Source organism: Columba livia, chromosome Z (assembly GCF_036013475.1).
Source record: "Columba livia isolate bColLiv1 breed racing homer chromosome Z, bColLiv1.pat.W.v2, whole genome shotgun sequence".
Lineage (NCBI taxonomy): Eukaryota > Metazoa > Chordata > Aves > Columbiformes > Columbidae > Columba > Columba livia.
The window spans coordinates 9,784,410-9,797,043 of record NC_088642.1 but is presented as its reverse complement, the minus strand read 5'-3'; the positions used below and the strand labels follow the sequence as shown (position 1 = coordinate 9,797,043).

The 12,634-nt window shown below is 51.3% G+C and overlaps 1 protein-coding gene across 5 annotated transcripts in view; it reads right to left on the bottom strand.

The window, feature by feature from the left end:
* Positions 1 to 1,420, bottom strand: part of CNTFR (ciliary neurotrophic factor receptor) — a 218,596-nt gene extending 217,176 nt beyond the window's left edge. For 3 of the 5 annotated variants that reach the window (XM_065047092.1, XM_065047097.1, XM_065047096.1), the window contains exon 1: positions 1,229 to 1,419. The gene's annotated coding sequence lies outside the window, so the exon portion shown is untranslated. Of the gene's footprint in view, positions 1 to 1,228 lie in introns of all 5 variants that reach the window. The other 2 variants (XM_065047093.1, XM_065047100.1) reach the window with 1 other exon arrangement.
* Between the last annotated feature and the right edge of the window lie 11,214 nt (positions 1,421 to 12,634).

Genomic DNA, 12,634 nt, shown 5'->3' with positions numbered 1-12,634 from the left:
GATCTCCTGGACTATCCCATAAATTGAAACACAAAGAGAGGTGAAAAAGAAATCAAATAGCTTTGCAGGCAATTCCCTTTCTGAAACCTGTGCTCTGTGCAGAACCTACACATGTGTCTACAAGCGCAGGGTGGGGAAGAAAGGGGCTTTCTAAGAGAGAGAAGTGCCAATCTCTATACCAAAAAAGTTTAGTGGACTAAGAAACAACTGCTGGAGGAGCCAGGAAAGCAAAAACATGCAGACCAGGTTCTGTCCCCAGTGAAGGCAGCACAGATCAGCTCATGCGCTGGTTGGAGTTCCAATCCGGTTTAAAGATTGCAGTGGGGGAAGTCACCAAGATCTGGAAATGTCAGAGAGTTTGTGCAGCAAAGGGATCGGTGTGTATTATGCAATTCTGGAAAGCAGCCCTCCTACTCGCGCTCGGGATGAACTGCCTAGTCCAGGGAGAGCAGTTCCACATAAGCGCCAAGCAGACGCTTTCTTATATAAAAACAACACCCCCCCAAAAAAAAAATAAAAAAAATAAAAAGGAAAATCAGCATTGCCACAGCAGAGGAAAGGGCAGCTTGTGCCTTTGGAGAAACGAAGAAAAAGTCTGCTCTCCCGCCCAGGAAATCTACGGGCTCCGCTTTACAAAGAGCCACCCCGCAACCTCGGCTCCAGCCCTGCTCATGCAATGCAGCAGGCAGGAGGGCTCATCCCTTCCCAGCCTTCAACCTGATGCCGTTCCCGGCGGCCACGATGCCCTCCTCGCTGTTGCGGGGGGTCCTGCCGCGCGTCCCCGCCGCGGACCCTCTGCCCTTGCGGATGCAGAGCCGCCCCAACCCCGTGTCCCCCATCCCTCCCCGCCGGGAACGCCCGGCCCGGGCGCAGGGCGGACACACGCACACACACGGCGGAGCAGGGAAAGTAAGTTGCACAAATTATTTTTCCTCGTGGGCTTCGCCCCAGCGGCGGCGGCGTGGGGGGCGGACACGCGGCCCACGGCAGGGCGCAGACACGCGTGGGCGCGCTGGGGAAAGGTGCGCGGCGGCAGGGCACGCCAGCAAGCGCTGCCGCCACCCCCCCGCCTCCCCTTTTCGCCTCGCCCGAAAGGCAGCGGCACTTCGGCGGCGGGCACCGGGGCTCGCCTCCGCTGACCCCGGCGCCCGCCCACCGCCCCTGCCCCGTCCCGCGGGTGGGGGGGACACCCCGCACCGCCCACCGGCCCCTGCTGCCCGGTACTCACGGCGCCCTCCTCGCCGCCGCTCCCGGCTCTACCCCATGCAACCACCGGCTGCTTCTGCACCGGCTCGGGGGCTATAAGCTCTTTTAAACTCCAGCACATAACCCATGTGACCGCAGAAGCCACTGGTAAGGAGCGCCGGGGAGCCAGCGATGAGCTCAGCCCGCACCCCCCGGCACAGCGCCGCGGACGCGCTCCCGGCCCCGCCGCGCGCACCCGCCCCACGCCCGCACCCCCCCCCCCCCGCACCCCCACGGGCGGCCGCCGCCCCTGCGGACACGCAGCTTCCCCACACACACACACCTCCCCGCGGATGCTGAGCCGGAGGGAGGCACCGCGCACACGCGCTTCCTCCCTCTCCGAGCCGTGCAAATGCACACGGCGGAGCACACTCGTGAAAGCACCGCGAGCCCGGAGCCACGCACACAGACACCCACACTGCGCACAGCATGGTCCCTGCGTGCGTGGGCAAGGGGGCACGCTGCGAGAGCCCCCACCTCCCCGGAGATGCAGACCTGAGGGAAGGCAGTGTGCTCACCTCCTGCTACATGCACACACGTGTGTGCCCGCACACATGGAGTCACACACAACACTGTCTTGCACACCCTCCCTGCACACTCTCCCCCCATCAAGAGATGCAAACCCAAATGAAGGTGCTGCACTAACATCTATTTGCACAACTCCTTGCACACACCACACTTGTGAGTGCCACACCCCCTTGCACAAACACCTTCTCAGAGTGCACAACGAATGCACCCCACGAGCAGATGCAGACTGAAATGAAAGCACCACACACCCCTCTCACACACACACACTCACACTACACAACTGAATGCCCAACACACACAATGCTGTGCTCCTACACCCTCTTGCACAAGCGATGCACAAGCAGTGAACCCACACCCTCACCCACCTTTCCCACTTGCGTGCAACCTGCTGCTGTGTGCTTAACAAGCCCACCCTGCCCATCCATCACAACACCATGCTGTGGGATCCCCCATGGCAGATGGGGTCACCCCATTTCCCATCGCAGGTAAATCCCTTGAGCTGTCACACATGTGGGGGGTCTGCAGGGCAAAGAGGACAGATGTGCTGGTCACAATGATTCCCAATGAGGCAGGAGCTGCAGGGGTGACCATGCCAGGGTTACCAGGCCATGGCGCCTGCTCCAGACGTGTGGCACGACGGAATTCGGGAGTGCCAACATGAAATGTGCCAAGGGGGGACGGGAACCGCATGTGAGGCTTTGGTGTGCAGAAGACTGGGACAGGCAGGGCTGGCTGGGCAGGTGCAGGCGTGTGCTGCTGGGGCATGCCAGCAACATGTGTGAGAAGGCAGAGCTGGCAGGCAGAGGGCTTCACTGTGAGCTGAGTTATGGAAAATGACTCTTTCCAAGGAATTGCTGAAATTAAAGTGGCAGGGAGGCCAAACGAGCAGGAGCCAAAGGGAGAGTGAGCAAGGACAACCGAGTGGCCTCAGGGCAAGGAAGAGCAGGAGGCCAAGGAGAAAGTGCCCTCCCTGGGCTCCCACCCCTCCAACTCCTGCCACCCCCACAGGCAATTGCGAACGCCTCCTGAGGCTTTTGGGGAAAGTCCAGCTGGCACCGTGGTGGCACTGGCTGGGGGATGCCATCAGGTGGGGGGGTTGGGGGAAACATCCCGTCCCAGCTACATCACCCCCTTGTTTGCCAGCATGCAGATAAATACCTCTATGTTGCCAGCCTGGAAGAGACAAATACTCACAGAGGAACAGACTGCTTCCTGCCAGGGGCTAGGTGCTGGTGATGGGAGGAGACACACGCTCACAGAGGCTTTTTGGGGAGCCCTGCAGAGCTCTGGGGAATCCTCTACCCTGGCCCCCACCCCAGGGGCTTGTGGCAGCACTGGGGTGCTGCTTCCTGCACATCAGCATTTGGGTCAGCAGTAAGGGCTGTTTCAGCTTCCAGATATCTGAGCATTCCCAACACAAATCCCTGTGACTCAGGAAACAACGCATGCAAGAAAACTCCGCAGAGAGGACTTGGGAGAAATACTCCCATTGGCATGTTCCCACTTCCCCTGGCATCCTAATACTTCTCCTGGGCTGCAGAAAATGAGAGTGGTAAAAACAACAGAACTTTCTTACTGATTTTTGAAGAAAAAAAAAAAAGCCATGGTAATCTTGGGGCAAACCTACAAAAGCTGATCTGTTTTGTTCCAACTGGATATATGTTGACCGAATTAAATATATCACCTCTCCCTATAGTCCTGGCTTCACACAGACTGTGTCACACAAGCAGAGAAAGGGGTCTGGGTGGAAGCCAGCTTTCATCTAGATTTTCATTGATGATACTAAAAGCCACTATTAATTGGATGGAAATTATGATGTTTTGTCTCAGATGAAGGTCCACAATAAATTATCTGTTTATTGTTCCTGGTTTTATCCATGAAGAATAAGCAGCATGTTGTGGCTCTGGGGGAATTTGTGGTAGATAATAGGAGGTCCTGAAAAAGCAGGAGGGAAAATTGAGAACAGAGAGGGGATGGGTCCAATACTGTTCAGCAAGTTGCAGCAGATCTGGAGAATGACCCTCCTGTCCAGAGACTCTGGACCAGATTGAAATAGTCACAAAATGGAAAAAGAGGAAAGAAAATCTTAACCCCTTTCCCCCTCCCCTTTATTTCTACAGCCCTGGCTGAAAAAGAACAAGGAAAAGCTGTGGGGGAAGCAGCAGTGCTCCCATGCCACTGGGAAGTGTGTCAGGAGAGCAAGTGGCTTTGTGAGGACAGGGATGGAAAAATGTTGCAGCACCAGTGGGTCCAGGAACAGAGCTGGACCCAGAGGAGTGACTCCGCTAGCTGGTGAGCCAGCATCAGGCCATCACCGTGGGCAGCTTTTCCTGCCCACTGTATCCCCATGGGAGCCACTTGGAGAAAGCGGGGGCTCATCACAAGCCTATACATCAATGTTCAGCCAAGAGACAATCACCAAAAATGTCACTCTACCCCATTATATGCCACCCGCATGCCTCCAGAAATGCTGGCACCCTGTGCAGGAGAGCGAATGCTTCACAGCTGCATGGCAATTGTATGATGGAGCTGAGCTATGGTCAGATCCTGAGCTTTTTGGGCTGGACCTGGCCAGCTGTAAAGCAACACAGATGCCTTGGACACCCAGGGCCAGAGCTCACAGGACAGCATTTGACTGATTTTACCCCAAAGCTGAGTATATATAAAGGCAAGTGTCTGAGCCAGTGTCTTTCCAGACCATTTATTTGATACTTCATGGCAAACATCTGACTAAATTACTCACAGATTATTCAACCATCAGTAGAGCCGATTGAATGGTTACTGGTGAATCATTTGTTCAAAGCAAAATGCCCGAATCCCTACACTAAACTACTGGCAGGCAACAGGCAGACGAGTTTCAGTCCTCCAAAATCCCTGACTTCGCATAAGACCCTAGGTCTGTGCTCCTCACTCATTGCTTCCCCGAAATATCCGCCCCCCTCTCCCGACCCCTTGCCATCGGCAGGAGCAAGGTGAATAGGAGACGTGGGGAACAATTCCTTGAATTCCTGCTGGACTTCAGGCGAACAACAACACAGCAGGCTGAACTAGGAGCCTTGTCTCTCGCCTTTGCACAAAAGAGATTCTCCGGAGGGGGAAAAACCCCACAACAATGGTGAGGAAACGTACAGGGTAGGCAAAGAAAGCAGCTGACCTGGTGTACCACAGGCCAGAAAAAAGTACAAATGATCTTGCAAAGCAGCAGGAAAAGGTGGGAGCTACAGAGCCGACGAGCTTTTTACCAGCCTGATTTAATCATTTTCTCAGCAAATGCTCCCCACGAGGAACAAGAGGGGAAAGCAAGATCATGAAAAGATTGCAGGCAAAGGAATTCTGCCGGTACCCCTGGACTGATTAAAATTCCTCAGGACTCATGGCAGGAGAGATTATTTTATGTAAAACTTCAACTTGTCTTTATTACATTTGCCAAACTTCTTCCTGTGTAGATAGAGGGGAACGGCAGGAGGTGCGTGCGAAAGACAAAGATGGAGATAATAAATACAGGACTTTGCTGTAGCTTTCCAGCCTGTTACCCATTTGGCTGGGAAAGCTGATGGTGGTGAGTGTTTGCATACATGCACACAGCAAGGTGTGAGCGAGGAGAGGCCGTGGAGACCTCCTGGAGCCTGGACAGGGTGTGTGCGAAGGTGTGTGCAGGAGAAAATCCTGTCCTTGGGTGCATCCCTGATGATGGGCATCCAGTGGCTCCGGCATGAGTGATTAGCGTGATTTGGGATGTCAAGGGGTGCAGAGAGGACAAGGTCCCACCAGTCAGCTAAAATACGTGCATGAAGTTTCCATGTGCAGCAAGGATGTCAGGTTCGGGGCATGCTGTTACCAAACCGCTCCTGGAAAACAGAGACTGGCATATGGCGGACCCCTCGCTGCTACTGCCGGGTAAGATTTCGATGACAAAGTACCGCCTGACACCTGTTATAAATAACGTCCATCCCATCACCCACTCAGCACATGGCCCACTGCTGCCAGCTCCTCGCTCGGAAGAGGCTCAGCATGGAATGAAAGCCATATTTAAAATACATTTTCACATATGTCTTTCAGAGCAAGAAACAACAGGAGAGGGGTCTGGAAAAGGTTTCCCCTCATCACTTTTTTCCCTTGGTGGCACAAGCACAATCCCTCGTAGTCTTGGGTAAGAACTGAGATGCTATAGCCATCAGTTTTTGCATCTCTGTTCCATGAATATCCTGAATTACAGCATGGGTGTTGCAACACCCCTGGATCTGGGAAAACAGCACCATAATCACATACATTGCAGTGGGGTGTTTTTCGTTTTTCCCTCCTAGAACTTGGAAAATCTTACAGGGATGGGATGGTGCTGTCGCAGTGTCAGGGTTGGGGACCATGGAGATGTCCAAAGGGATGTGGCTGACATGAGGCACACACAGACTTTTGTGCATCTTCATGAGGGCACCCAGACATGCTTCCTGCAGCCCCTCCTGTAACAGGATTGCACCCAAACCACCACAGGGACTGCACTGTTTCACGTGTGGCAGAGGTGCTCTCATTGCCACTGAGAAAGCAAGGATGTTCCTGATGGCTGTGGCTCTTGGAACCCTTTCCAACAGACCCTACGGGTCACCAGCCATGTGTGAGCCCATTCCAAGCTGCGGTTTGCGTCGGCACGGCTGGTTCATCCCCCACGATCTCCCTGAAAATTAGCACCTCGAGGCAGGCTCCTTGCTCTGGCTGTGGGACTGGCTTCCATCACATATCATCCTCCTCGCACAGAAAGCAGAAGCCAGGGATTAGAGTTGTTTGAAGTTTTTAGCCTGAAAAGGTTGGGTTTGAAAGAAAAAAAAGTGAAAAAGCTGCTTTTTGAATGTCTTTTGGTGAGGAATTTGCCAACTCCTGCCCCCATGATTTTCAAAAGGATTTTTTTTTTTGGGGGGGTGAGAGATTGATTTAGTTTTATTTGCTCTCATTTTGCCTTCAGCTGAAAAGCACGATTCCCCTAAAAAACACATACATTTGGGGTAAATGTAATATTGCACTTAAAAACATCCTGGGAAATGTCAAGAAAAATCAAAGATGACTCAGTTTCAAACTCTGCAAGTCAGAAACACCTGGGACAGAAACACCTGGGAAACATCAGTGCTGGGTGCAAGGAGCAGGGAAAGGAGAGGAGGGAGAGGTCCCCATCTCTGCCAGCAGCCCTCATGAGCTCCTGTTTGCTGCATTCAAGGGAGAGAGACACAGTGGGAAGTCACCATCCCAAATATGTTACCTGGAAAGAGATGCCATCACCATCTCCCTTCTTGTGCCCCCCCCCCCCCCCCCAATATTTGGCTCTCAATGAGCATTAACCTTTCAAATATGCATTTCTTGTAGTGATTTGCTGTTTTTCTCCTCCCTAGCCTTTAGGGTAAGCTCATATAAGCTCAAACACTCAAGCAAGCAAGTGAAACCCTCTTGGGCTAAGCCACATCCTCACCCCATAACTCACTGGTACCTCTATGTGGGGTGTGTCTATACCACGAAGAAGGATGACTCCCATGGTCACAAATGAAGACTGTATGGGCACAGTTACACACCCTATAGTCCTTCTATAGCAAAGGACAAATGACTCCTTGCTGCTCCTGCATACTCTGCTGTGTTCCTCCATCTATTCTCCTTCATTAGCCATGTCCCGGCCATCCCTGCCTTCAGCATCACCACTGCCAAGACCAAAATTGAACAAATGTTTACTTTTCTCTCCCACAACCTGTCAAAATCACATGGTGTTAAGCACACCTGCCTGTTTACCCAACGTTGAGATGTTCAGTTATGACCCTTTAACACTGCTCTTTTTTCCAGTACAGATTCATTTGGCTCCCACTCAAAACTGAGAAGCAGACCCGTTCTTTGAAAAAATGCCAGAATGGGACATTATGACAAACTGCGTAGTTGCTTTTCATCATCTTCTCAGAGCAAGAAGGGCACCAACACATTCCTGTTCTCAAAACTTCAGTTTTGAGAATTTCCAATAGATCCCACACCTCACCCCCCCGCAAAAAAAAAAAAAAAAAAAAAAAAGAAAAAGAAGTCCCAAACAGCCTCAGCTAGGAGTCTTCTATCTGAGCACATGTTTTCACAAGAGAACTGAAGGGTGTGTTCTCACTGGGTTTGTATGATACCTCCTGTTTTGGGAACAGCTTGCTGCATGGGACAATACACCTCTGGAGAGCTGAAACTCCAGTCCTGGAAGTATTCAACAATCGCCTGACGAGCAAACCTAATAGTCCAAATATTCTACCTGAAATGCAAAACTCTCCTGACCAAAAGAGTTCAGCTGTAACTTCCTGAAAGGTGTTGAAAAATCTGGCAGGGTGCAGAAAAGCCCATGAAATTTCCTTGGGAAATTGGGCCAGCATCACAAAAAGCAGCCGAAATTTCTCAGTTTCATCCAGGTGGAGATTCAAGCTCTCATGAGGAACAAGAAAATCTGTATCTCCCCTGATACCTTGATGCAAAACAGCAAGTTAGCAGAACTTCAGGTGCTGTAAATTTTGATTCCCTGACAGCCAGTTTAGCAAAACTTCCCACCGGGGGGGGGGGGGGCGGGGGGAGCAGATATTCATTATACTTGCACAGCTTATTTGCACTGAAAAAAGCTCCCATGGAAGTTTTGGGTTGTTTTGAGGCTGGAGGAGGCTGCAGTTGAAATATCGATGCTCTGGAGGGTTAGAAGCAGGGTCTGAGGCTGCAAAGCACCTGCATGGAGAGGACTGTCTTCATCCCCTAAGGAGAGGAACACACATTTCCCCCTCCATCCCTCTTTGCTGGGATGCTGACAGAGATGTGCCAGCTATTTCCAGCCGCCTCTTGCACACCCATCGCCTTGTTAGCAGTAACTTTAGCTTGGCACAAACGAAATGCTACTAAGCAGCGTGGATGCGGCCATTATGGGTGACGAGAGTAGTATTTTTTCCATCAAAGTCTCAGGGGAAGGAGGGAGAAATACAAATAAAAGGACTCTTCTTGCTTCTGCAGCTCCTGCCACCCTGGGTGCTCCGCGGGATAATTCTCCTTGCTTGCAGTGCCATCTCCCGGCAGGGCCTGCTCGGGGACCGCTCGCTGATGCTCCGCGATTGCGGAGCGGCTGCGGGGGGCGAGGGTGGGTGCATAATTCGGCTCAGCCCGGTCTGTATCCCCCAGCCTGCCAGGGGCTGGGCTGAGCTCGGAGGGGCTGAACTTGCAAGAAAAAACAAACAAATAAAACCGTTTTCTTAGATCTTTCCATGAAATTATTCAGTTGGTGCCTTGTATGTGGGGCTTTTAAACACAACAAGCTTTCTCTGAAGTGTAGGATAACAGAGGCCCTTGCTAAATCTAGTGCCTGAACATAAGGGGAAAAGCGATGCTGGACATTGCAGCATGGTGTAAATGTACATGTCCCTGAGAGCTTCTCAGGTGCTACATCTGTCCCCTGTCCTTTGCCTGTTCTTGCAGTGATGGGGAAAGCAAGGGCTTGTCTTTCTGCTGTGCCTGCAGAGCACCAAGCACCGGGCCCTGTGCTCTGCAGGCACACCTGGGAGAGCAACAGTGATATGGAAGAAGAGAAGAGCTGAGTAGCACAAGTTTTCACGTCTCCAAGTGGCTCCTGCTCCATTCCCCAAGGAATCAGAAGTTTTGAGCACTGGTTTTGCTTCTGGAATATGTACTTGGGTTGAGGAGTGTGTGGGCTCTCATCTGTGAGCCTCCACAGATCCGCACTGGCTGCTGCAGCAGATAAGCACTCAGGATGGGGCCCTGGGGCAACTGTGGAGGCAGAAGTGGGGGCAGCAGACATCCCCCAGCCAGCTGGTAAGGCCAGTGCTCCTCCAAGGATAAGCCATACATCAGATAAGGCAGGCAGAGCAAAAAGGAGAGGCCATGGCACAGAGGAGCAACCAAATTTCCTGATGGGGCTGGGACATCCCAGTTCTTGGTGTGCCAAATCACAGCTTGTCCCCACCAGTGCTCCTGCTCAGCTCCAGCTGTGCCCAGGTCAGCAACATCCCATTTGTGCACCTTGTGGGAAGGATGCATCCCAAGGGCTCCTGCCACCTCTGAGTCAGCAAGAGAACAAATCCCCAATTTGGGACTTCGTGTTTCTCTGCCTCTCAGTATCTCTCAAGCATCCAGATCCTCTTGGGGCCAGAGAAAAGATGCTTCCTTCCCCCTGCTCCCCTCCCGATCAGCACCATTTAAAGTCCAAGGTAATGAACATGCTGTAACCCTGGTACACAAGGTGTGACATCTCCTGCCCTGTCACTCACTGTGATAATAAGTGATAAATAATTGCAGTCACCTCCCCTGTAGACCACAGCTGTACTTGGAGGCCTCTATGGGGGTCAGGGCACTGGGTGACATGTCCTGAGTACTAACGGCTGTCCCCTCCAAGTGCTAATTTAAGTAGAGATGGAAAAAAAAGCACAACTACTCTTATTTTCAGGTAGTGAGCTGAGAAGAGAGTAGTGAGAACATTTTGCTAAAAAGTCAAGACCAAGCTCTCGGCTTTCTTCCCCTTTTCATCTGGCTCAGTGTTTTGGCTTTTTCTCCTAATACATCCTTCAGGTTCTGGGAGCCCTGAGTTCAAGAGTGGGCACAGAAGCAGGTCCTCCCCATCTCTGGGGCAAGGACGAGGCATCTTTTTGTTCAGCCTAACCTCTACTTATGGACCACAGGAGAGTGTGGGAGACTTCCCGTTCTCTTGACCTTTCTGTATCAATACAGGCTCTTTTCTAAAACTCCTGTGGTTGATGCAGGAGTTGTTAGGCTGGCAGAGTAGATCAAGTTTGCACCAAATGAGAAGTTAGACCAGATGATCAAAATGGTCCTTGCTGGCCTTCAAGTTTATGCATGATTTTTAAAGGTTTGAGAGCTCTGCTTCGGTCAGTTGGTTTAAGCAAAAAAACCTTTGAATTTCTATTGCTTTTCCATGCAGCTAAATCCCAATTCAATTTCTTCTGGACAAGTTTATCATCTTCTTCCTGCCAGCCAGGCGCTTTAATCTCTAACATTGTCTTCTGTTGTCCATCTAATTCAGGCCCCTTCAGCCTTTTCCAAGCAAACCCAGATGGAAGGGGCCATCTCAGGACAGGCAGCTCTGCCTGCCAGCTTGCCTCAAAACCCTGTGTCAACTCTGCCAGCACCAGGCAGGGGTTGTGGGGTGAGGGGCACCTTGCTCACAACCATGGTCAATATCCTGTGTGCCCAATGATCTTTAAAACTAAAGCAGGGAGGGACAGGACTGCCAGGGATACATTAATGTTGGCTGCTGACATGGACTCATCCAGGCAAGAAAAAGAAGTGGAAAAAGGAGCAAGATGAGATGTGAATGCACTCATCTGCGGGGGAACACATTTTTTTACCAGCAATGAACACAGCAACAGCAAAAGGCTTTGGATGTAAGCATCCTGATTTTTTAAAGTATGCTCCTGCTGCCACTGTAGCAGCATGTGCTTGCAGATAAAGGGTGCTTGAGAGGAGTGTGAAAAGCAGGAGTACAATTTCCCAAGTGATGTAATTTTTTCCATATAGATCTGAAGCATAGGAACAGCAAGCACAAGCTGCACCATGATCTTCCAAGGGATGTGGTCAGCACAGAGTGCACCAAAATCTTGGACTTTGCTTAGTGAGGACTATGAACAAATGAAGATCCTCTAACAGTTTCCCTGTGGACCAGAGCTTTCTACTCTTGTAAAGGCTGCTGCGGGTATCTGCCAGCCTTGGGCTGCAGAACAGGGGTGAGGAAGGGAACACAGCTAAAAACAGGCAGCAAAATGGTGCAAAAGGGATCTGGATGCAGCTATGCATGTGATGAGCTAGTGGAAATAGTTAATTTGGCAAGGATATGGCACTTCCAGAAATACTTTGGTGCCAAGGGGCTTGGACTCACGTCTTGGGCCACCTCTCAGCAGCACAGCTCTTCTGTTTCTGTACCTTGTTTCTCTTGTCACATATATGCAGGGCTGTCCTGTGCTTATACTTGGAGGGCCCTGATTTCAAAGCACTCCCCACAAGCCCACCTGAATCACTACCAGGCTGCCTTGGATGTAGGACAGGGACTGCATCTCACATGTCAAGGAGGAGGCAATTCTCCATGCCAGGCAAAGCACAGAGTGAGCAGAGGATGTGGGAAGTGATACATTAAAGCTGCTATTTATTGTCTATCCACCACACAGACAACATGGGTGGGAATTGCTCAAACACTGTGAGCATTAAAGGTCTTTCTGCTGGGAGAGCCCTTCTCTGCTCCAGCTCCTCTCAGCAAGAAGCAGCTCTCAATAAAACTCTTTCAGCAGTGCTGATGGCAGACTGAAGTGGAGCAGCAAACACAACCCCAGCAGGAGACCGTTTAGGTTATTATTTTAATTAATTGCACATGTAGCTAAACTGAAAGAAAAATAGAGACGTGACACCCAATTATTCAAATCAGTTCCTGCCAGTCACACACCGCTGCCGCTACCACGGTCCCAGTGCGACACTCTGCCCTCTGATACCTCCAGAAATGCCAGAGATTTGCATCTTGAGGTTGGCAAGATGTTGTCTTGCAACTTCTCTTGCTGTGTGAAAGTGATGAGGAATTGTAAATCTACCAGTGTGGTCCCACAAGGGATTGCGTTTGCTAGAGCTGGTGAATTAGTCTCTTCTATAGCAAAGCTTCTTCCCAAATGCTGCATTCTCCATGCAGACTGCTCCAGACAAGCTTCCCAGTGACACAGAGAGACACTGGAAGATGCAGCCCCATAGACAGGAGAAGGACTCAGTGAGAACAACAGGCATTGGGCTCCTGAAGGGCAGCACCCTCAAAGCAATGTCCAGCTCCCAGGAGATGCTAAAACCAGCTCAAATAACTTGGGATGATTTCAGGAAGAAA